The sequence below is a fragment of the Sciurus carolinensis genome, chromosome 13, assembly GCF_902686445.1.
Source record: "Sciurus carolinensis chromosome 13, mSciCar1.2, whole genome shotgun sequence".
NCBI lineage: Eukaryota > Metazoa > Chordata > Mammalia > Rodentia > Sciuridae > Sciurus > Sciurus carolinensis.
This window is the reverse complement of record NC_062225.1, coordinates 39,435,483-39,458,810: the sequence shown is the minus strand read 5'-3', so window position 1 is coordinate 39,458,810 and position 23,328 is coordinate 39,435,483.

The following is a 23,328-nucleotide window of genomic DNA, read 5'->3' as shown; positions in this document are numbered from 1 at the left end:
CAGGCTTTGAACCCCATACCCTCACTTCTGCCACATTCTTGGGGTCAAAGCAAGTCACAAATCCAACCCAAACAGAAGGGGTGGGCAAATGGACTTCATCTCTGTTAGAAGGATCTGTGGGCTTACAGCCATTTTTGCAATCTCCAATATTTGCTCTTTTCTTTCTTGGGTCTCATTGTCAACAAAGTGAAATTCACTTAAAAGTACTGCATCGCTTAGAGGCAGTATTGCTTTGTGTTTATGTATAGATACTCGGTAGTCAGAACACCAGAGCTCCATTCCCAGCTCTGCATGGACTAGCTATGAAACCACAAGAAAGCTATCTTACCATCCTGTGCCTCAGTTTACTGATCTTAAAAAAATGGAAATTGTTGTAAATGTTTAATAAGTCAAGCCATACTAAGTGCTTAGGCAGTGTCCAGTACGTGACTCTGTGTTCCTGAAGTGATGACTGGTGGCCCACCCCAATTACCAAGGCCACCAGCACCACCGCCCACAGTTCCCTAAGCTTCCCACCACTGCTGACACTGACAACCTTAAGATACCAGCAGTGATAGTAGTACCTGGCATTGACAGTGCCCCATGGAGACATCAGTGAAATGGCCCATCAGTGTTTACCAGTTCCTTCGTGGAAGCCTGTTTTTCTAGAGCTGGGACAGTTTCTCTGTAACAAAAAGAGGTCTGAAGTCAGACACATCTGAGGTTTGCTTCTGGTTCGTTTTCCTGCAGGATTTAGATGAACTTATTAATTTCCCTGTGTTTCAGTTCCTGTGTCTGTAAAATGGGTGTGACATCAGCACGTCCCAGAAAGCATATAAAGCATAAAAGAAGAATGCAAGATGCATGCTTAACAAGTGTTGGTGCTCCCAGGACATGGGGCCTGGGTCCCTTAAAATACTCCTCCTATGTATAGGTGAATTTGCTGTGGATGAATACTTTTTCCCAAAAATGTCTTCCATCACTCATATAGCCCTCCCATGTCCAGATGGGGTGGGCAGGATCCTAGGGAAAGATCTGTGCTCTCTCTATGGTTAGCCTAATGTCTGTCCCTCCACTATACTTCCTGAGGCCTATAACTTTGTGTTTTTTTTTCAACCTAGTATCTAACATTTAGTTCAGAGCTTGGCATGGTAGGTATCCAACAAATGCTTGATGAAAGAAAGAATAAATGGAACAGACATCATTCTGATACAGTTTGAACATCCCTAACAGGAAAATCCAAAATCCAGAATGCTCTGAAAAATTTTTTTTTTTTAAAGAGATGACATCTTACTATGTGGTCCAGGCTGGTCTTGAACTCCTGGGCTCAATCAGTTCTCCTGCCCCAGCCTCCCAAGTAATTTGGACTACAGGCACACAACCATGCCTGGTGGAAATTCAAGTTTTTGTTGACTGATTTGAAGCTGAAAAAGTTTGGAGTTTGGATTTTAAGGTCAGGGATGCTCAACTGGTAAAGTCTATACCAATATACCCAAATCAGAAATACTCTGAAATCTAAATACTTCTGGTCCTAAGACTTGGATAAGGGATCCTCTTTTCCTTGTTTCTAGTTCCTTATTTCTAGTTTCTCTTTTCCTTGGGTTAGAGAACTTCTGCATAGTTCCTAAACACATTCAACTCCTGGGGGTAGAAGGGAAGATGTTCTTCAGAACTGGGAGTAGGGAGCACTCCTCAATCCTGCTACCATTGCAGTCACCAGAAGTCAGATATAACCTGCCCAGGGAGTGACTTAGGTATGTAGCTCTGGGAGAGAGCCCCCATCTGGGCACACTCAGCATTTTCTCCAGAATTGAGTATTCCCGAGTCGATAGGGAAGAATTCCAGATTCTTCTAATGGTTCCCCTAGAATACAGACCATAGAAAATAACAGAGCCAAGCAGACATTAAAAGGGGAGGACAAACCTAATTCCATTCCTGAGTGTGTGTTTGTGTGTGCCTAGACATAACTTGGTGGGTGGCAGGGAGCAAGTATCTTAGCTTGTTGCTTTAAATAATTCATGAAATGAGTCCATATTCATGGATGTGCAAGTCTTGCAGAATAAATGCATGAGTGTCAGAGGCAAAAGCAGAGGGTGAGGGTGGCAGGCTGCAGAGCAGATTCCAGGGGCTGTGGGCTGTCCCCTGGGGGCTGGGCCTCCTAGAGTCCTGTTAGAGAAATCTGGGAGCCAGTTCAGTCAATGGTCATTCAGATCAGTGGCTGGAGGTGGGGGGTGGTGCAGAGGGAAGAGGGGACCCTCTGTGACCAAAGGGACTAGGCTTACTCTACAAAAAAAAGAGTGGAAACCAAGCTCCTGTGTGAAGAAGCTGAATTGATACTCTGCCTTTTTTTTGCTTCACCTTTAGCTTGGTTCTTTTGCAAGACAGATGTGTATCCATTCACCAACACTATGACCTATATTAGAAGGACAGCAGAAAAGTGGGAAGAAGGCAAGTGGGTGAATGTGGCCACAGTGACAGTGAGCACTCACACTGGGGGAGTTGAGAAGAAAGGGATCTTGTGGTGCATAGTTCTGGATTTGGGGACAAGGGTGACACCTTCATCAGAGTGTACATTTAGGTCCCCGGGAATCGGGTCTGATTTTTCAAACGACAAAGGAGGTAAGACCAGGATTGTGTGCTGAGACTGAAATTCTCAGTTGGTTACAACCAACTATAAAAGCCCTTCAAGCAGAGGGTGGTCCTAGGTGTTTACAGGAGAATTAACTTGACTGCTATTTAACATTTTGTTCTAGGGCCCATCTCAGACCTACCTAACCTCTAGAAATGTAAAATTGTTCCAAACTTCATAATCGTTTTGTTTTGCAAACTTTTTGTTTTGGGACTTTCTAGGGAGTAGGTCTGAGGAATTCAAAATTTTAAATGTGCCCCCAGATGATTCCAAGGTGCCTAAGAATGGAAGACCTTTGTTGCGTTTGCTCCCAAACCTGGGGTGTCTGAATGGCTGTGAGCTCCACTAGGTTCCACTCTTGCTTGATCTGAGGAGGTGGGTTCAGGAATTGGTCTTCTTATGAAGTTCTTCAGGTGGTTCTGATAATCACTCAGGTCTGGTGCCCTTGGAAGGAATTAACTCATAAGAAACTTTTCTGACCTATTACTCTGGGAGACTTAAGTTTTCCCATATTACCTCTTAATTCAGACCAGGGCATTGTGCACAGACTCCCAGAACAGGCCTAGGGGTGTGGAGATGCTGGGGCCACTCTTTTAGAATATTTTTGGATTGATAAGAACCCCTTAATTGGGCCCAAAATCAGCAGGGAATCTGAATGAACAAAATAAGACTCCCCACCACAGAAATCAGCTTTCCACAGACCTCTGGTCACCATTCTGCCAGTCTTAATTCGGCAGGGACAGTAGGGGCAAGTTGGCTGTGAGAGAATTTTCATATTCACAGGATGTGAATGACATCTACATGTATGTCTACATCAGTGGAGGCCCTTCTTTCCAGTACCACCTGTGCTAGAAAATTTGCTGGTAGATAAATGTCAGTGCAGTCTGGCCTTCAACCCTCAACCCTCACTAAAAGCAGCCTCCTTCCCCTTCAAAAAAATCATTTCAATTCTTAAAAAATAACACCTAATGTCATTTAAACTTTAACATCAAAATGAGTAGGGGTGGGTAAGGTCAAAACTATTGTCATAATTAGATGGTACTTGCCTTTTCTACTTTCATTCTCTCACATGTGTACAAAGCTAAGTGCTTTGGGAAAACTCAGTCAGTTATCACAACAACTAAATGACAGGAGATTCCACCTGTATTTATTAATCTAGACACTTTTTTTTTTTTTGAACCAGGAATTGAACCCAAAGATACTTAACCATTGAGCCACATTCCCAGCCCTTTTTATTTTTTATTTTGACAGAATTCAAGTTGCTGAGGGCCTTGCTAAGTTGCTGGGACTGGCCTTGAACCTGAGATTCTCCTTCCTCAGACTCCTGAAGTCCCTGGAATTACAGGCATGTAGTCATCATGCCCAACTAGACACTTTTTTTTTAAACAGCAGAAATGTAAAATAGTGCCAAACTTCATACTCTTTTTGTTTTGCAAAATAGTTATTTTTCTAAACAAGCCAACAGAAATGTTAAGTTAGCATGTAGTGGGTTTGTTATTGTAAGAAATAAATATGTTTTAAATTTTCAATTTTAATTTCTAAATTGCTGAATATTGAGAGGTACAACCCACATAGACAAGCGAAAAACTCTTTGAGGTTCTCAATAATATTTAATATTTAAGGGGATAAAGATATTTGAGAATCACTGCCTCACTTCCGCTCCTCCCATAGCAAGAATGGATTTACTTTTCTCTATTCAGAAAACCTAGAATAGGGTCAGAGGCTCCAGGCAGCTAGGGAAGTAAGGGGTTTAAGGAACTTCTGGTTTTGTAGCAGAAAAGCAGTTACTTGTGAGACACCTAAAACTACTCTTTGCCAGGTCCAATCTTGAGGGGAGAGGAGGGCCCAGATTACCTTCAACAGGTATTTAGCCTACCTCACTCCTCTTCCCCCAAACCCCCAGATTTTCGCGATTCCGACGGCGCGCGTCCCCTAGTGGCAATCTCTTGCCCCTGCAGTCTTCTCCTGGAGCTGCCTACCGCAGGCACCAAGACCTCAAACCCAGCATCTCAGCTCTGTCACCCTTCATTCTGAAGACCAGTCCAGGTCCTGGGCTACCTCCTACCTGTCCCTTTGAGCACGTTTCTCTCTCTCTCTCTCTCTTCCCTCTTTACCCGTCCACCCAACACTAGGGATTAAACCCAGGGGCGCTCAACCACTAAGCCACATCCCCAGTTCTTTTATTTAAAAAAAAAAAAAATATATATATATATATATATATATTTATTTATATATAAATTTATATTATATATATTTAATTATATAAATTATATATATTTATATAGTATATAATATAATTTATATACTATATATTTATATAATATATAAATTATATATATAATTTATATATTTTTATATATAAAATATATATAAAAATATGTATATATATATATATTTTTTTTTTTTTAGACAGGGTCTCACCAAGTTGCTGAGACTGGCTTCTAACATGAGATCCTCCTGCCTCAGCCTCCCAAGTAACTGGATTACAGGTGTGCACCGCCACAGGAGATACATGCCTATCTCTTGATGACTAATTTCAGCCTGCCCCTACCTCTGTACCTTCCCTCTCTGGGTGCTAGGCATCCTTCCCCTAACCAGATCCATATGTAGGTGATACAGAGAAATACTACAGTAGTATTGCCTTTGGGGGAGGGGATACATTCCAAGATCCCTGGTGGATGCCTGAAACTGTGGATAGTGTGTGTGTGTGTGTATGTATATATATATATATATATATATATATATATATATATATATATATATATATCATGTTTTCCTCCCTAAACATACATACCCATGATAGCTAATAAATTAAGCACAGTAAGAGATTAACAACCATAACTAATAACAAAATAGAAGTCATGTCAATATACTACAATAAAAGCTATATGAATGAAGTTTGAGTCAAGATGAATATTCATATTCATATTCATATTTTTGGACCTCAGATAGTGACTGGAACCGAAGTTAAGGAGGGTCTACTGCAAGTGGAGTGTATTGGACCCAAGTCAGGCAGCACCATGCCAAAGTTTCACTTCTTACTGATACTCCCTACAGCAAATAACCTGGCATATAAGAAACCCTGGACATTGGTTGCTGATGGATACTGTACACTGAGGTCAAGTTCCTTTAGGAGGGGAAACTGAGTCCTGATCCCCTGAATCTCCTTGGCTTAGTTGGATTCCCTGCTCTCCCAAAGCACACATCAGTTTGTAAGTTCAGGTTATAAGTTCAATATTCGCATGTAGGGATCAATACCCAAGCCCTCACAATTTTCTTCCAGTAATTTAGGGGTCAAATGGTCTCCTATAAGATCCCAGAATTCCTCAAAGTATATATGCAGATTAACACTCTGTAACCTTCTCAATGCAAAATAAAGTAAGCCCTAAAACTGAGGAACAAAATATCAAAGTTGTCTCTTTTAATCAAACCTTAGACACTTAGAGTGAAGATACACCCAAACTGATAACACTATTGGGAGAGGAAAATTCTCCCAATTTGGGAGAATTCAGAGACAATGAGGTATCCTTAGGGGAGCAGCCTGTTTCTCCCACAGTTCTGACCCAGAGTCCATTGGCAGGAATCTGACTACCCCGTAAACAAACTCCACTATCTTGAACCCTGTGGTTTCCATGGAAACTATCAAAGAGTGGGCCTCTTTTCTTTTCGTACAGATGTTCTTCCCACCAGCATCCCCACCCAAACCCCCACATATCACTTTCAAGCACCACCCAGAACTGAATTCTATACAAATATCATTTGCAAAAGTGTTGTTCATCTCTTGCAATATATGTTTTAAGGAAGTTCAAATTATTTCTTTAATTTACACAGAAATACCCTTTAAAAACAAATCAGTAATATAAAGTACAAGACATTGATTAGCCTTTCTACTTTTGTACATGCTTTAAACATTTTTACAACAGGGTTGGAAATGTAACTCAGTGGCAGAGTGCTTGCTTGGCATATGCAAGGTCCTGGATTTGACCTTGCTGGGGGTCCAAAAAATTATAATATATAAATAAAGGAAAGGAATATTCAAAACACTATTTTCTTTCAATATTCTGAAGAAAATCGGTCTTGTGAAGAATTAGGAGAGATTATGAAATAAATACCACTTTCTACAAATGAAAACAGTAGATTGTAAGCCTCAATCCTTGGGGAATGGGGAAAATAGCATGGTCTATGACTCTAATTTTGAAGCACTTAAAGAACATAAATAAACTATTATTATTGTTATCATCATCATCATTATCATTACTATTGTTATTTTGGTACTGAGGATTGAACCCAGAGGTACTTAACCACTGAACCATGTCCCCAACACTTAAAAAATTTTTTTTTATTTTGAGCCAGGTTCTCACTAAGTTGCTAAGGGCCTTGCTAGTTGCTGAAGTTGGCTTTAAACTTGTGTCCCTCCTGCCTCAGCTTCCCGAATTGTTGGAATTACAGAGTATGCCACCACACCTGGTTTATTACTATTATTATTAGTGATTCTTCTTTTTTTCTGATATTTTTATTGGTGCATTATATTAGTAATAAATAAAGCTTTAGAGTATACTAAAAATGTATAGATTTGGGGGAAATAAATGAAATCAATCCCATTGTCCTTCTTCCAGAACCCTCTTCCCATCTTTCTCCCAGAAGCCTCCTCTCTGTCAGACTTCCACAATGAGAAACACATAGCAAGTAAGAAAACCTGCTGCTCTGTCCTACAATCCAGGTTGGGTAAACTATGCTCCTTAAACTAGTTCTGGCCCCAGAATTCTGTTTTTGTATGACCAGTGTACTAAGAATGTTTTTATATTTTTAAATGTACAGCAAGCAAATACACAAAGATGTGCCAGAGATGTCTAACTGTACTGTCTGGCTGGTCTGCCCTCTGCTGCAGGCTGGGGAGCCCCCAGTGAAAGGCAGCTTTTCTTCCATCCCGGCAGCAACTGGTAAGAGGTAGAGTGCGAAGTTACCATGCCGACAGGGAATGCAGTTCTTAAAATAGTAGACTGTGCTCAGGCATTTTCAGGGTGGGTGGGTTTGGAGGGAGGGGGTTGGGGAAGGGGTTGGTTGCCAGAGAAAACCAAATAATAAAACTTGTTAAATCATTAACCTTAATTTTAGATGCATCCCTTAAGCTCTTGAGTGTGGCATGGAAATTCACACGAGTTCCAAAGGTGGAAAATGTCAGAAATCTGACTGCTAAGAGGGAGTAGGGCTCTACTATATATTAATATGTATATTTGCAGACATGCATAATTGTTGCTCATTTGCACAACAGGAAGAATAAAAGCAAGCTGAGCAAGGAATCTTATTTTTCTATCTATAAGAGAAATACCTGCAGATTACCTTTAGGACAGCCCCACCTTCATTGTAGGTACCAGTATACAAAAGTACTGCCTGCAATTCAACAATCTACTGAAGTTCAAATACCTTTTCAGAAAATAAGATGAACCATTGCTTGAAACAAAAACAAAGAATTAGGCAAATTGTGTGGAAACCACAAATGACCCATAATCTTCTTTTCTTTTCTTTCTTTCCTTCCTTCCTTCCTTCCTTCCTTCCTTCCTTCCTTCCTTCCTTCCTTCCTTTCTTCCTTCCTTCCTTCCTTTCTTTCTTCCTTCCTCCCTCCCCCCTCTTTCTTTCTTTCTTTCTTTCTTTCTTTCTTTCTTTCTTTCTTTCTTCTTTCTTTCTTTCTTTCTTTCTTTCTTTCTTTCTTTCTTTTCTCCTTCTCCCCCTCCTCCTCCTCTCCTCCTCCTCCTCCTCCTCCCCCTCCTCCCCTCCTCCTCCTCCTCCTCCTCCTCCTCCTCCTCCTCCTCCTCCTCCTCCTCCTCCTCCTCCTCCTCCTCCTCCTCCTCCTCCTCCTCCTCCTCCTCCTCCTCCTCCTCCTCCTCCTCCTTCTCCTTCTGTACCAGAGATTGAACCCAGAGGCACTTTACCACTGAGCCGCATCCCAGCCTTTTTATTTTATTTTTTGAGACAGGGTCTTGCTAAGTTTCTCAGCGGCTTGCTATGTTGCTGAGGCTGGCTTTGAACTTGCAATCCTCCTGCCTCAGCCTCCTGAATGGCTGGTATTACAGGCATATACCACTGTGCCTGGCCCATAATCTTAATTTCATTTTTTTAAAACATTTTTTTAGTTGTCAATGGACCTTCATTTTATTTATTTATATGCAGTGCTGAGAACTGAACCCAGTACCTCACACATGCTTGGCAAGTGCTCTACCACAACCCCAGCTCTTGTTTTTTTTCTTACTGAAAAATTTTAACTATGTTCATAAACTACTAAGCTTTGGGATACATATTAAGTGCATCTAATTATTCTTTCTTAAATATAGTTTTTTTAAAAAATATTTGTTTTTAGTTGTCAATGAACCTTTATTTTATTTATTTATATGTGGCGCTGAGAATTGAACCCAGTGCCTCACATATGCTATGCAAGCGCTCCACCACTGAGCCACAACCCCAGACTCCCTAAATATAGCTTTGCTTAGACTCCAAGCATCAGATTTTATAGGCTCCTCTTGGTCTTATCTCATATGTAATTTATATGTAAGTTCAGTTAGCTTTACCTTCAACATCTACACAGAATTCAGTCACTCAGTGGATGCATGGATGCTTGGCTAGGTCCAGGCCAAGTCTTCAGCTTTGTGTGGGTCTCTTATCTGACTACTGCTCCACCACTGGCTGTTCTCTCTGCAGTAGTTGGAGTGGTTATTTATAGGAGGACAGTCTTATATCTGCTCCCTGCTTATTTTTGCCCAGTGGCCTGTGACACACAAGTCCTCATTGGGCTCTCCTTGTATATACAACCCGAACCCTGCCTATCTCTGGGAACTCATTTCCTCTACTCATTTCCTGCTACTTTTCTCCAGTCACATAGGCCTTTCAGCTGGGCACAAAATATGTTTGTTAAATGAATGAAATGCAATAGTTACTGAATGGATAAATTCTACAATAATTATAATCAATTTCACTTAGTTCAGGCTGTTATGCTGCCCAGAGCAGACTTTCTGTTGCCCAACTGGTATAAACTGGTGGGCCTCAGTCTTAACCTGGTACCCGGAGGGCTTGTTAAAACTCAGGTAGTTGGATTCTATCCCAGAGCATCTGGTTGAGTAGGTGTGAGGTAAAATTCCAGGAATATACTTTGGCCTAATGATTATAGTCTGGAAAGCTAATTGACCTTTGTAAGCAGAAAATTGGAAAAATTTGTCCTAGTGTTCCTGTCTGCTTCTTTGGGTGAAAAGATTATAGTAGCCCTCATCCTCAGGGTCTGTGTTTCAAGATCTCCTGTGAAGACCCAAAACCGCAGATAGTATCTAACCCATGTATACTATGTTTTTTCCTGTACAAACATACTTATGATAAAGTTTTAATTTATAAATTTGGCTCAGTAAGAGGTTAATAATAACTAATAATAAAAATAGAATAATTATAAAAATATACTATAATAAAAAGTTATTTAAAACTTATACATTTGCCAGGTATGGTGGCACACCTCTATAATCCCATCGAATAGGGAGGCTGAGGTAGGAGGAATACAAGTTTGAGGCCAGCCTCAGCAATTTAGTGAGACTATGTCAAAATAAAAAATAAAAAGGGCTGGAGATGTAGCTCAGTGGTAGAGTGCCCCTGAGTTCAATCCCTAGTACTGCAACAAACAAACAAAGTATAAATTGTTTATATCTGGAATTTTTCATTTAATTGTTTTGAATTTTGGTTGATCTCAGGTAATTGAAACCTGGAAAAGCAAAACCAGGGATAAGGGGAAACCATTCTAATCGCAGGATTGAAGGATTGCGAAGAGATAAAAACTCCAGACCTCATTTTTTAACACTTAACCACAGGGTGGCCCTCTAGCTCCAGTAATTATTCCACTGGTCTCCAATTAAACATCTTTTGTGATTCGGAGACGTTCCAAGCCATTTCTCTTAAAAACAAAACAAAACAACAACAACAGTGAATTTAGTCTGAGTACAGCAGTTTATCATTCGCAGCTTAGCAGCCTCATGGGACATGCTGGTGTTTCCCTAAGCAACGTGGGTCTGTGCTCTGCTGAAAGTCACTACTGCCACCCAGATGGAAATGACATGGAAGTAGCTTTGTAAGTGGAAGACATTATATCAGAAAATAAAATATCTCATTTTAGCCACCTAAGGAGGAGCCATACACAGGACTATTACCCAAATAGTGTATGATGCCCTACAAGGGATACTCCCCAAGCACTGCTCAGCTGCTCACCTGGAAGGTTCTGCCAAATCTCTGGCCACTGGGCAAAGAGGACCTTTCCCTTCAGCTTCTAGCTGTCCCTCTCCAGTGTCTTCACTTCATTACCCGCCAGACAAGGGGACCAGGATAAGCAGGAATGAGCAACAAGGTGGAGGACTGAGAGCCTGGGAATGTTCCCTTCCTGGACTGTTGTACCTGTCAGGGTCTTGGTACTGAGAAGAGGAAACTGGACTGAGAGCTGATGGGTCAAGGGGATGAGTACTGGGGGGCTGTCTCAGGTGAGCAACAGGAGTGGACCCAACCTACAGGTCCTCCCGCATCCCCTTCCACTCTTCTCCTCTCCTATAGAGTGAAGCCCCGTCTCATACATTGATGGAGTCTGGAAAATGCATCCAAGTAAAAATGGGCAAAACTTAAAAATAGCCTTTCATATTATAAGGTGGGATCCTCTCCCAGAAAGACTATGAAATTCCTAAAGACACTTTGTCCACAAGCCATATTCTCCATTAACACAGTCTTAGCAGTAGATGTACTCTTTATGTGTGAAGAGATTTTTAACCCCAATGAAAGTTTTATTGAGGCTTTCTTAGGGTACTACTGGTAACTTTTTTTTTTCAGTACTGGAGATTAAAACCAGGCTTTCATGCATGTTAGGTAAGTGCTTGACCACTGAGCTACATACACAGCCCTTTTTTATTTTATTTTGAGACAGGGTCTTGCTAAGCTCCTGAGGCTGGTCTCAAACTTGCAATCCTCCTGCCTCAGCCTCCTGCGTCACTGGGATTACAGTTGTGGGTCATCATGCCTGGTTCTATTGGTAATTTTTTTTTCTTTTTTGGTACCAGGAATTAAACATAGGGGTGTTCGACCTCTGAACCACATTCTCAGCCCTTTTTAAAATATTTTATTTAGAGACAGGATGTTGCTGAGTTGCTTAGGATCTTGCTAAGTTGCTGAGGCTGGCTTTGAACTCACAATTCTCCTGCCTCAGCCTCCCGAGCCACTGGGATTATAGGCATGCACCGCCACGCCCTGCATCTCCTGATAATTTTAATCTTTATTTCAATTTTGTTGAATTTATGGGATCTATGCTTCTTATTACAAATATTGTTACTCTCATTTCTCTGTTTGCCACTCATGAGAAAGAGAGAGAGAAGAGCAAGGGCAAGTATAATAAAATAAAAAGATGTAAAACAAATATTGCTCAACAAAGATGCAATGCAGAAATAGATCCACTGGCTGGTGTGCAGGAGCACCATGAGAGGACTTGAAGTAATCATTCACAAAAGTCTGCATTTTTCATATAACAGACATTCATAGGAGTCCAGACCTTGTCTGGAAGAGAGGGATGTGCCCTGTTCATAGGAATGGTGGCAGACACTGCAGGTCCCATCAGGACACCACTTTTCCAGGATGCCCAGCAGTTCTGTCAAAGAGTGGTTCCTATGTGAAGGTGGACCTGGGAAGGTGGACAGGAGCATTATGGGGTGGGGCTACCCTGGGAAATCCCACTGGAGTAGCTTTGGGATGGGGGTTTGACTGCCTGGTTTCTAATGTTACAGGTGTGGATTGGTGGACTGTGGCAGCAGTGGAATGGACATTAGAGTAGTTCTTCTAGAACTCAGACCTCTTAGCTGCACTGTTCCTGGCTATTAGTAACCCAACTGCTTTTCTGTCTCTCCTCAAAGTTCTATATGCTCCTTAGTCATGCCCTGTAATCAGTGCTGTTGTGCTTTTGGTAACTAGGATTCTGTTGTCTGCAATTTGAAACCCTTATGAGAGAGCTCTTTATTTAAGGCAGATATAACCTGACTTCAATTCAGAGTTGGGCGTGAGCCCAAGAAAATGTGTTTTGACATTATTCTCCTCAAATCTCAAGTTGTGACAGTCTTCTGTTACCCTGTCTTCTAGTCTTGTTCATAGTTTACTTATTTATTTTTAATTTTTAATTTTATTTTTTCCTCATTAGTTGTCCATGACAGTAGAATGCATTTATACATTTTGATAGATCATACATATTTTTCTGATTATACATATTGTAGAATTTTGACCTCTGTTCTGACTACTCTGATATTTCTCAGTTGGAGAGTTTCCTGCACTCCCTGTTTGTTGATCTTTATCCTTGATTTCCTCATTCAGTTCTTTGGAGGTATTCATTTTGATATTTGCCTGACATACTTCCTTGGCATTTTCGTGGTTCCTCTACCACCATCGTCATTTGCATGTTTTTGACAGCTATTACCACAAAAGTGCAGACATCCGGGGAATGAAACACATTTACTTGCATAACTCAAAACAAGAGAACTGAGGACAAGTGCACATTGATCACAGTATGGAATGCCACCAGAGTTCTTGTTGGTGACAGCATATGATAATGCTTGCTGTACTGGCTGGTGGGTATTGTGAAAAATCCATGCCAAGTCTGCTCCTCAGTACTGTAGTCTCATGTGAATGCCACCGTCAGTTTTGCCTACAACAATACTAAGCATGGTACTCTTTCATTGCACAAAAGGGCAAATGGTCTGAAATGTGAATGTAGGGAAATTGAATGCATTCTGGAGCTTTTCATGTCAATAGTACTGACTAGATAGTGAGAGAAGCACTTTATTAAGAAAGGCTGTGAAGTCCATGGTTTGCAGCCTTGACTGCACATTAGAATCACCTGGATATATATATATATATATATATATATTTTTTTTTTTTTTTTTTTTTTAACTGTACTAGGGATTGAACCCAGATGTGCTCTAGTACTGAGCTACACCACCAGCTCTTTTTTATTTGTTTATCTATTTATTTAGCTAAATTCCCCAGGCTGGCCTTAAACTTGTGATCCTTCTGCCTCATTTCCTGAGTCACTGGGATTACAGATAAATGACATCATGCCTGGCTCACTTGAACTTTTTGTAAAATATCAATATCCATGCTCGAGCCTAGATTAATTGAATCAGAATCTTTGTGGGTGGGGCACTGGCAGATTTTGAGTCTGGGTGATCCTAATGAGCCTTCAAGGTTAAGAACCATGGGTAGTTTGTCTACTTTACCCATGAATGTGGATTTTTCTCCTCTCTTCACAGGTGTCCTTTGAGGTTTTAAGCCTAAGTAACCACGGTGTAGGTTTTCCTAGTTAGTAGCATCTGTGGCTAAAGGAAAGCTTCTCATTCACACTGGTTTATTTTTTAATTTTTTTTTTGTCCTGGGGATTGAACCCAAGTGTGCTTAACCACTGAGCCACATCCCCAGCCTCTTTTTTTTTTTTTTTTTTTTTAATTTTAAGACCGGGTTTTGTTAAGTTGCTTAGGTCCTCACTAAGTTTCTGAGGCTGGCCTCGAACTTGTGATCCTCTTGCCTCAGCCTCCTGAGTCTCTGGGATTATAGATGTGTGCCTCCATGCCTTGCAGCTCTTTCATTCTTAATGGAAACATGGAGAGTCGGCAAGATGAAAAATGAAAATTATGATTCTGTAATTGTTCATATAATAAAAACCAGGGTACGAGCTGGGTGTGGTGGCACATACCTGTAATTCTAGATACGTGGGAGGCTGAGGCAAGAGGATGGCAAATTCAAAACTAGCCTCAGCATCTTAGTGAGACCCTGTATCAAAACAAAATTTAAAAAGGGCTGGAGATGTGGCTCAGTGGTAGAGTACTTTGTTTAGTATTTGCAAGTCCCTGGGTTCAATCCCTAGTACCTCAAAACACCAACAAAGAAACACATAGAAAAACCCATGATATGAATTGCTTTACAGTCTAGGGCAAAATCTTTTCCTGGGCATGAGAGTGTGAATGAAAGCAGATTTCTCCTCAAATGAGGTCATCCTTGACCACTTCACTTAATAGACTTTGGGGGAATTACCTGGAATGGCGTCTGCTAGCAAAGACACAAGCCAAAAGTGCCCACAGATGCTGATAGTTCTATGCCTGTGGTTCTCATTCACATGCTCATGAATCAATGGAGGGGGGAGCTTGCTAAATGCAGAATTCCTAGGCCCACCCACAGTTAGCCATCATAGTGCTTCTCAGGCTTGGCTGTACACTGTCCCTGGACAGCTTTATCCCCACTCCCAAGGAATTTTGATTATTTGGCTTGGGGTATGGGCTGGGCATGGAGATTTCCCCGAAGTTCCCAGAGTAGTCTACCATGCAGCTGGGGTTGGCAACCTCTGGCAAGAAAAATGTTACTTTGGACTTTTATTCCAGCTCTCCTTTTTCTTCCTGGAGTCTTCCTTGATGATTTTCTTTCACATTTCATCGGCAGAGGAGGAGAGACGTGGAACTCAGGGACCATTTAGTCCGACCCCTTTGGTTTACAGATGAGAAAATCAAGGCCAGGAAGGCCAGGAGAACAGTCCAAGGACAAACAGCCAGAGCAGAGTTAGCTGCAGGATGTGCGGCTGAATCATGTCACCTGTTGGGAAACAGGAGGAATTTTGCCTAAAGCAAAGTGCTATAAAATATAGGAATCTTTAAACCTTCCCATTGGTTTTTAACTTCCTATTGTCTTCTATATTTATAAAGGGATGCTGGATACCAGGGGCAATTGCTTATTTATTATCAGGATCAGCGGCAGATTGGATTGGGGTTCTGATGGATGGCTGACCTTCCAGGTAAGTATTGTAGCTGTTTATTGTTATTTTTATTTCCTAAATTTCCAGGAATATGTTTACAAGATATTGTGTTTCTTGGGCTTATGCCTTTCAAAGTGGAAGGTGCTCAGATTAGGGCATCCTGGACAATTTCTAGCGATGACTAATAATACATTGAGGAAGAGGTCCTGACATGACCCCTTCCCTGTGTGTATGTATGTGGAGGGGTTGGGTAGTTAAGGGATGCTTGTTTCTCTGGGGGGCCCTGCAAGGTGGCGACTGTACATGGCCATCATTAAGCTCAGTAATGTACTGTCAGAGCTTCAGTGCTTCATTTTGTAGAAGAGGGTTCATTTTATGGAGAACAAAACTGATACCAGAAATCCTGCCACATATTTCTGCTGTCAGATTTAAACCACCTGTCAGCATCATCTGAGTGTCCTGTGGGAGTGGGGGACCAATTCTCATTCATTTCTCAGTCCTTTCCCTTGTCCCTCAGATGTTTGTTTTGTGCCTATTAATGTCATAAGGTAAGTGACATACTAGTTTCAGGATTAGACCACTCCAGAGGGAGTTGGAATTTTTTTCTGGTGTCTGGAATCTTTGCCAGGTTGTCCCTGCCAATGGGAAGAGATGATCTAAATGTTATCATGCTGAAATGAATAAGTTCATCACACCTATCAGAATTTAAAAACATTTGATTTCAGAATTAGATATACAAGTTTTCCAGGATAAGTTCATTATTTCAAACTTGTTTAATTTTGACTGGAACCTTAACCTTCTGAAAGGAGAAACTGTAAATCTACAATCAGTTTATACAGAACTGGATAAAAAAGGACCCAGCTTAAAGCACAAGAATGTCTAATTTCAATCAAGAAAATAATTAAATGCAATCTTGCATTTGTCATTCTTCATAGTGCAAATGATAACATGATTCTAAAAATTGTTGACCAAAGAAGGTATGCAAATGGCCAATGATCACATGAAAAGATGCTGAGCATCTTTAAGCTTTGGGGAAATGCATATCTGTGTCAGATGAGGTACCACCCACTAGGATAATTGTAATAAAAGTATTGGTGAGGATGTAGAGAAATTAGAGCTCTTATACACTGCTGGTGGGAATGTAAAATAGTGTAGCCACTTTGGAAAATAGTTAGATAGTTCCTCGCAAATTTAAACATGGAGTTACCATCCAACCTAGCAATTATACTCTAGGTGGAATTTTATGAATCTATATACCTAAGAGAAATTAAAACCTAGAGATATGCCCAAGAGAATATACTCAAAAGAAAACATCGTACAAAAACTCTATGGGCTGGGGAGATAGCTCAGCTGGTAGAGTGCTTGCCTTGCAAGCCCTGAGTTCGATCCCCAGTACCACAAAAAAAAAACAACAACAACAACAAAAAAACTCTATATAAGTGTTCATAGCAACATTATTCATAATAGTTCCAAAGTGAAAATAACCATTGAACAAGATGTGGTATGTCCATAAAGTGGAATATTATTTAGCAAAAAAAAGGGTTGCTGGGGTTGTGGCTTAATGGTAGACCGTTTGCCTAGCATGTGTGAGGCACTGGGTTTGATCCTCAGCACCACATAAAAATAAATAAATAAAAAAGTTATTGTGTCCATCTAAAACTAAATCAAAATATTTTTAAAAAGGGATTAAAACATGCTACATGGTATGTAAAATCAAAGAAGCCAGTTACAAAAGGCTGTATATTATATGATTTTATTTATTTGAAATGTCTGGACTAGGCTAGTCTTTAGAGAAAAAAAGTAGACAGTGGATTTCTGGTGCTGTAGAGGTTTGGGAGAGGACAGAATGGAGGGTGACTGCTAATAGATGTGGGTTTTTTGTTTGTTTGTTTTTGGTTTTGGAAGTGAGAAAAACGTTCTAAATTTTATTGTCCTGTTATTTGTACAACTCTGAATACATTAAAACACATTGAATTATGCTTTTTTTTTGTACCAGAGATTGAATCTAGAGGCGCTTAACCACTAAGCTACATCCCTAGCATCCCCCTTTTTTTAAAATTTTGAGACAGGGTCTCACTAAGTTGCTTGGTGCCTGGCTGAGTTGCTGAGGTTGACCTTGAACTTGTGATTCTCTTGCTTCAGCCTCCTGAACTGTGAATTATGCATTTTAAATAGTATGGTAAATTATATATCAATGAAGTTATCTTATAAAATAACTGAAAGCCAGGTGCAGTGGTGCATGCCTGAAAGACATGTCTCAAAAGGGCTGGGGATGTGGCTCAGGGGTTAAGCATCTTGGGGTTTAATCCCCATACCCACCCAACCCTCGACTCCCTGACCCCTCCAAAAAAACAAAAGAAAGAAAAAAGAAAAAATTGCTGAAAACTAGAATTGACAGGTATCGTTGGAGTTCTTTAGTTTGTCTTATTGCTGGTGAAATTCCAGTAAACCAAAAATCCTCAGGCCACTCACCCTGTCCAGAACATTCTTTGTTCAAAGATTGGGATTACTGAGACTTATTCCCTGGGCTGAGCTTTGTAGCATAGTTTGTACTTGGCTTTCCAGGTTCAACCAATGGCAAATGGGTCAGGACAGTAGGGAAATGTCTTCTTTAGAGTAGGTGTTGGTAACTTTTCCTGCATAGAGTCAGAAAATAAATTATTTAACCCTTCTATGATAAGAAGCAAAATCAAGGGTATTGCATCAGTTCTGGTGTAACAAGAGAAAACTTCTGCCCTGTCCCATCCTGTCCCATTAGGCCTGTGGTGGGCCATCTCTAGCAGTGGACATGATCAATACCCAGTTTCCCCAGCTGGATATATTCTCAGCACAGAGAACGACTTGCATGATGGGGTGGGCCTTGATGTTGGCCATTGACTGGAGGTGAGGCAGATGTGCCAAGTTGCTGCTCCCTGGACTGAGATCCTATTGCTTAGTCCCTGGTAGTTGCCAACAGTGAAGTTCCCAACATGTAAGGGGTGACCTGCCTGGGCCCTGGGAAGGGACATGACACAGCCACCAACCAGGAAAGCTGGCACTAGGAGTAGAGCCCAGAACCATGACCAAAATTGTGTGTCTTTTATGGGCTCTTGTAACTTTTGAGTTTATGGGAATTTTTTCATAAGCAGAGTTTAAAGTTTTATAACTGTGTTGGTATAAAGACAAATATAATCCAGGCTGGAATGTATTCTTTCTACTTTAAAAATAAATTGAGCTGGGTGTGGTGGTGGACACCTATAATCCCAGTGGCTCAGGAGGCTGAGGCAGGAGGATCACAAGTTCAAGGCCAGCCTCAGCAACTTAGCAAGACCCTGTCTCAAAATAAAAATTAAAAAAAAAAATTAAAATATTTTCATGGGCCAATAAAAGCACTGTGAACCCTAGGCCCTGTGAGTATTGTACATGGATAAGTTAGCCCTGACATAAGTGAGGGGGATGTTTAGGCTTGCTCTCTGTGGCTCATGGTGCTGGTGTATTGGAGCAACACCCATAGGCCATAAAAAAATAGGCAGTGGGATGGATTTGGCCCCTCAGCCATAGTTTGTTGACCCCTGCTCTAGATGACTAAAGTGCAATCAACTGAGAGAATTTCTGATGAGTCACAGAACACCTAAGGAAAGACATGGTCACTGAAGGGAAGAGACTGGTAACCACTACACAGGGTTAGATCTTCTATCAGGTCCTAACTACCTCCCCAGCCCCATTTTCCCACTAATGGAAAAGTACATAAAATATAAGTACACAATATAATGAATTATTACAAAGCAAACACTCATCCAGATCTGAAAATAGAACATTGCTAGCACTTCCAATGGCCCCTCTTGTTGCCTTCCTTTATCCTTTTCCTTTACCCATAGGATGCTGCTCAACTGACTCCTGACTCCAGATATCAGTTCTGTTGAATTTTGACCTGGAATACATGGAATAAAACTGCAGATGCTACTGCACTCTTTGACATATGACCTCTCTCAGTCCTTGGCCATTACTATGCTGTTTCTGAAAAGACTGAATGGAAAGGTCTTTCAGTCATGAAATCTGGGGGCCATCCTTTTGTCATGAGATTGATCTTAAAGGGGCTTGGCTGGAGGTAAGGAAGGTCAGTGAACAATTGAGCCAGACAGCCAGGTGCTCTGAGAACAGAGAGATAAAATGTATGTTGATGCTACAATTGCCTAGCAACAAAACCAGATGCCTAGTTATAGGAACGCATGTGCAAATGGAAAAGTCAGCATGGCACAAAGCTGATCAAGGAAACTACTCTTTTTTTTGGTACCAGGAGTTGAACCCAGGGGTGCTTAACCACTGAGCCAAATCCCCAGCCATTTTATTTTTTATTCTGAGACAGGGTCTCTCTAAGTTTTTTGGGGCCTCACTAAATTGCTGAGGCTGGCCTTGAACTTGTGATCCTCCTGCCTCAGCCTCCCAACTTGCTGAGATTACAGGTGGTGCACCACTGCAGTTAACTGAGTCAAACTTTTAAACTACAGCTTCCTTCCCCAATCCAGGGCTGTCATGTACAACCATGAAGTCTTCACACTGTGCAACTGTGAGCATCATTCATGCAGAATACAATGTTAATTATGCCCCCATGGAACTACACAGTATGGCAGCTGTGCCAATGTTAACAGAATCAGTTATCTGAATGCAGACAATACTTTAACTTAGCATGTGGTTTAAATATAGAAACCGTCATCTGTTATACATATTTGGGCAAAAAGCTCTTCTCAGTTAGTTAAATGTTCTGGCTAATACATTAACTAGAAATCTTCACCCTCTCTGCTTTTTGGGTCCAACTCCTGATGAAAAAAATTCTGAATAGAACAAGCTAAAAACGACTGAACCTTTAGTGGATCTTCTCTTGTATGGCCTCCTTTGGGTATGTGGGGAGAAGGCTATAGTGAGTGTGAAGGTGGGCAGTGGTTACCTTCTGAGCCTCAATTCTCTTTACCTGAGATGCATTTGTAAAAGGAAAAGATGTTATAATCCCAGGTATATGAAATGTGCAGAATAGGCACATCCATGAGATAGAAAGTAGATTAGAGGTTACTAGGGTCCAGGGTTTTTTCTTGGGGTGATGAAAACCTTCTGGAATTAGATTATTGTGCTAATTGCACAACTCTGGATATACAAAAAACCATGGCACTGTGCATTTTACAAGGGTTAATTTTATGGCATGTGGATTAGAGCTGTAGTTTGGGCTGGGGGTATAGCTCAGTGGTAGAGGACTTGCCTAGCTTGTGTGAGGCCCTGGGTTCAATCCTCAGCATGCAACAAACAAACAAACAACAAACAACAAAAAAAAAAAACAAAGAAAGAGAGAGAGAGAAACTGAATCTTTACTGACCCACTGACCTTAGGACACCTCTGAAGCTATTTTTTCAAAGAAGGAACACTTCTGAACTTCATGCATGGTTTTCTCTTCCCTTAAAGGCAGATATTGGGCATGATATGCCCTTGGTCCTGGAACAAATTTACCTGTTATAAATCACCCTAAGACTCCCAAGATCAAGTTCTATAATCTTACATTTGCTTGGAATCCAGCCTAATGTTCTTGCTCTTGCCATGCTTGGGATGCAGTTTGAGTGGGACCCCTAAAAGTTCATGTGTTGAATATAATCCTCATTGTGAGCTATTAAGACGCTAGAAACTTAATCTAGTGATGGGTATTTCTCAGAGGTGAGGTCTTTAGGAGGTGATTAGGATTAGATAAGGCTGTTAGGATGGAACCCTCATGATGGAATCCTTGTGACTTTATAAGAAGAGGAAGGGAACCAGAAGATGCACACACTGACAACCATGGAAACACACACACACACACACACACACACACACACACACTCACACGGCATGTGTTCCCTGTCTCTGCCATGTGCTGTCTTGCACCACCTCAGGACTTTTGCAGCAAGAAGGTCATCACCATTTTGACCTTTGACCTTGGATCTCTAGAACCATGAGTCAAAATAAACCTTTCTTTTTAACTCAGTCTATGGCATTGTGGTATTAGCAATAGGAAACAGGTTAATATAGCTCCTAAGATAAATAATTTAGGTTTGAGGGTCTTACTTGAGAAATTTTGAAATATTAAGTTCCAATTCTCAGAAAATGTAAAAACCCATGAGAGCTCACGGCTGTTTTCCTTCAAGGGGGGATATTTTATTTCAAATGACTTCCCTCTTGCTACGTGCTGCCTCACTCACGGAGAGCCCCGAGGTAAGGGCCTACAGATCAAGAGCCTTGAGATTGGCACGCAGGTTGGAACCCAACACCCATGCCTGTCTTCACCTTCCCTGAGTGATGGTTAAGGGGCTAAGCACCGGCCAAGATTGCAAATCCCTGTCTGGAAGACAGCGTGTTGCTGGGAGCTGTCTGCATCCTGGGTTGCAACTTGGAAGAATATAACTGAAGAGAGGAAATAGTGAATGGAAAGCTTCTTTTGTGAAGAAGGGACACCCAAGTTCGTCCTAACAAGTATTTACAAGGCCCTGTTCCTTGTAAATAAAGCAGTTGTCCAAATGCTTTTAGAATGAAATGTCTCTGCACAGGGATGGATGAGCCAAGGGCCCACCAGTTCAGGCAGGTTTTCCTCTCCATCTCTCCAAAGGAAAAGGGTCAAATGCACACATGCAGAGCTGGGCGTGGTGGTGCATGCTTGTAATTCCAGTGGCTCAGGAGGCTGAGGCAGGAAGATTGCAAGTTCAAAGCCAGCTTCAGTAATTTATTGAGGCGCTAAGCAACTTAGTGAGACCCTGTCTCAAAATGAAACATAAAAGGACTGGGGTTGTAACTAAGTGGTTAAGCATCCCTGGTTAAGCTTCACAAAAGAAGCTTTCCACTATTTCCCTGGTATTCCCCCGCCAAAAAAAAATAAATGCACAAGTTTCTTGTTGGGCCCAGGCACCAAGGGACACAGGCTGGTTGGGAATCTTTCTATCCACTGTGTCTGATTTGAAAGCAAACACTGACAGCAGATTTCATGTGCCAGTTGCTTTTCTGAGCATTTTACATGAACTCATTTAATCCTCACAAAAGCCCACATCATTGCTACAGTTATTATCCTCATTTTATTATATCATTCGTTTATTTTTGCAGTACTAAGGATTGAACCCAGGGACACTTTACCACTGAACTGCCTCAGCCCTTTTAATATTTTATTTTGAGATGGGATCTTGCTAAGTTGCTGAGGCTGGTCAGGATCTTGTGATCCTCCTGACTCAGCTTCCTGAGTAGTTGGGATTATAGGCATGTGCCACTGTGCCCAGTTTATTAACCCCATTTTAAATACGAGGACTGAGGCATGGAGAGGTTATTGTGCCCAGAGTCACACAGCAAGCGAGTGGCAGAGCCAGGACTGGAGCTGACAGTCCACTCTCCTCCTGGCTACATGGTTTATGCTGTTCATGGATGTAAATGAAAGTTCCTTTGAAAAGGATTGTGACCCAACAGAGCAGCACACTTCCTGGTCACCTAGGCAGAGGCAGCTTAGTGTGTGAAACTGATGTTCTTGATTTGGCTACTTAAAAAAAAAAAAAAAAAAAAAAAAAAAAAAATGCTGAATCACTAAGCAGTAACCTAGCCTTCAAGCACTCTCCACAGGAGAGAATCAAGGCAAACACAGACCAGGATAGGAATGCAAATAGCTATTTGTCAAAGGCCACACTAGACCTTTGATCTCTACAAACTCTCTCTCCTGATCCTTTGTGCCTTGCCCAGAAATTAAAACTGGTTTCCTTATTATTTGACAAGCTGGAAGTGTCTAGGTTGGAACAGGCATCTGTTTCTTCAGAGCCCTAGTCTGGAAACTATAGCTTCCAGTATGAGCTTGCAGGATAATCCTTTTATTAGAGGCTTCTACAATCCCTAATTTTGCTGGAATGTGGTGTCACTGACAACAGGATACAAAAGAATGGCTGGGTGTGGTGGGGACCATGGCAGA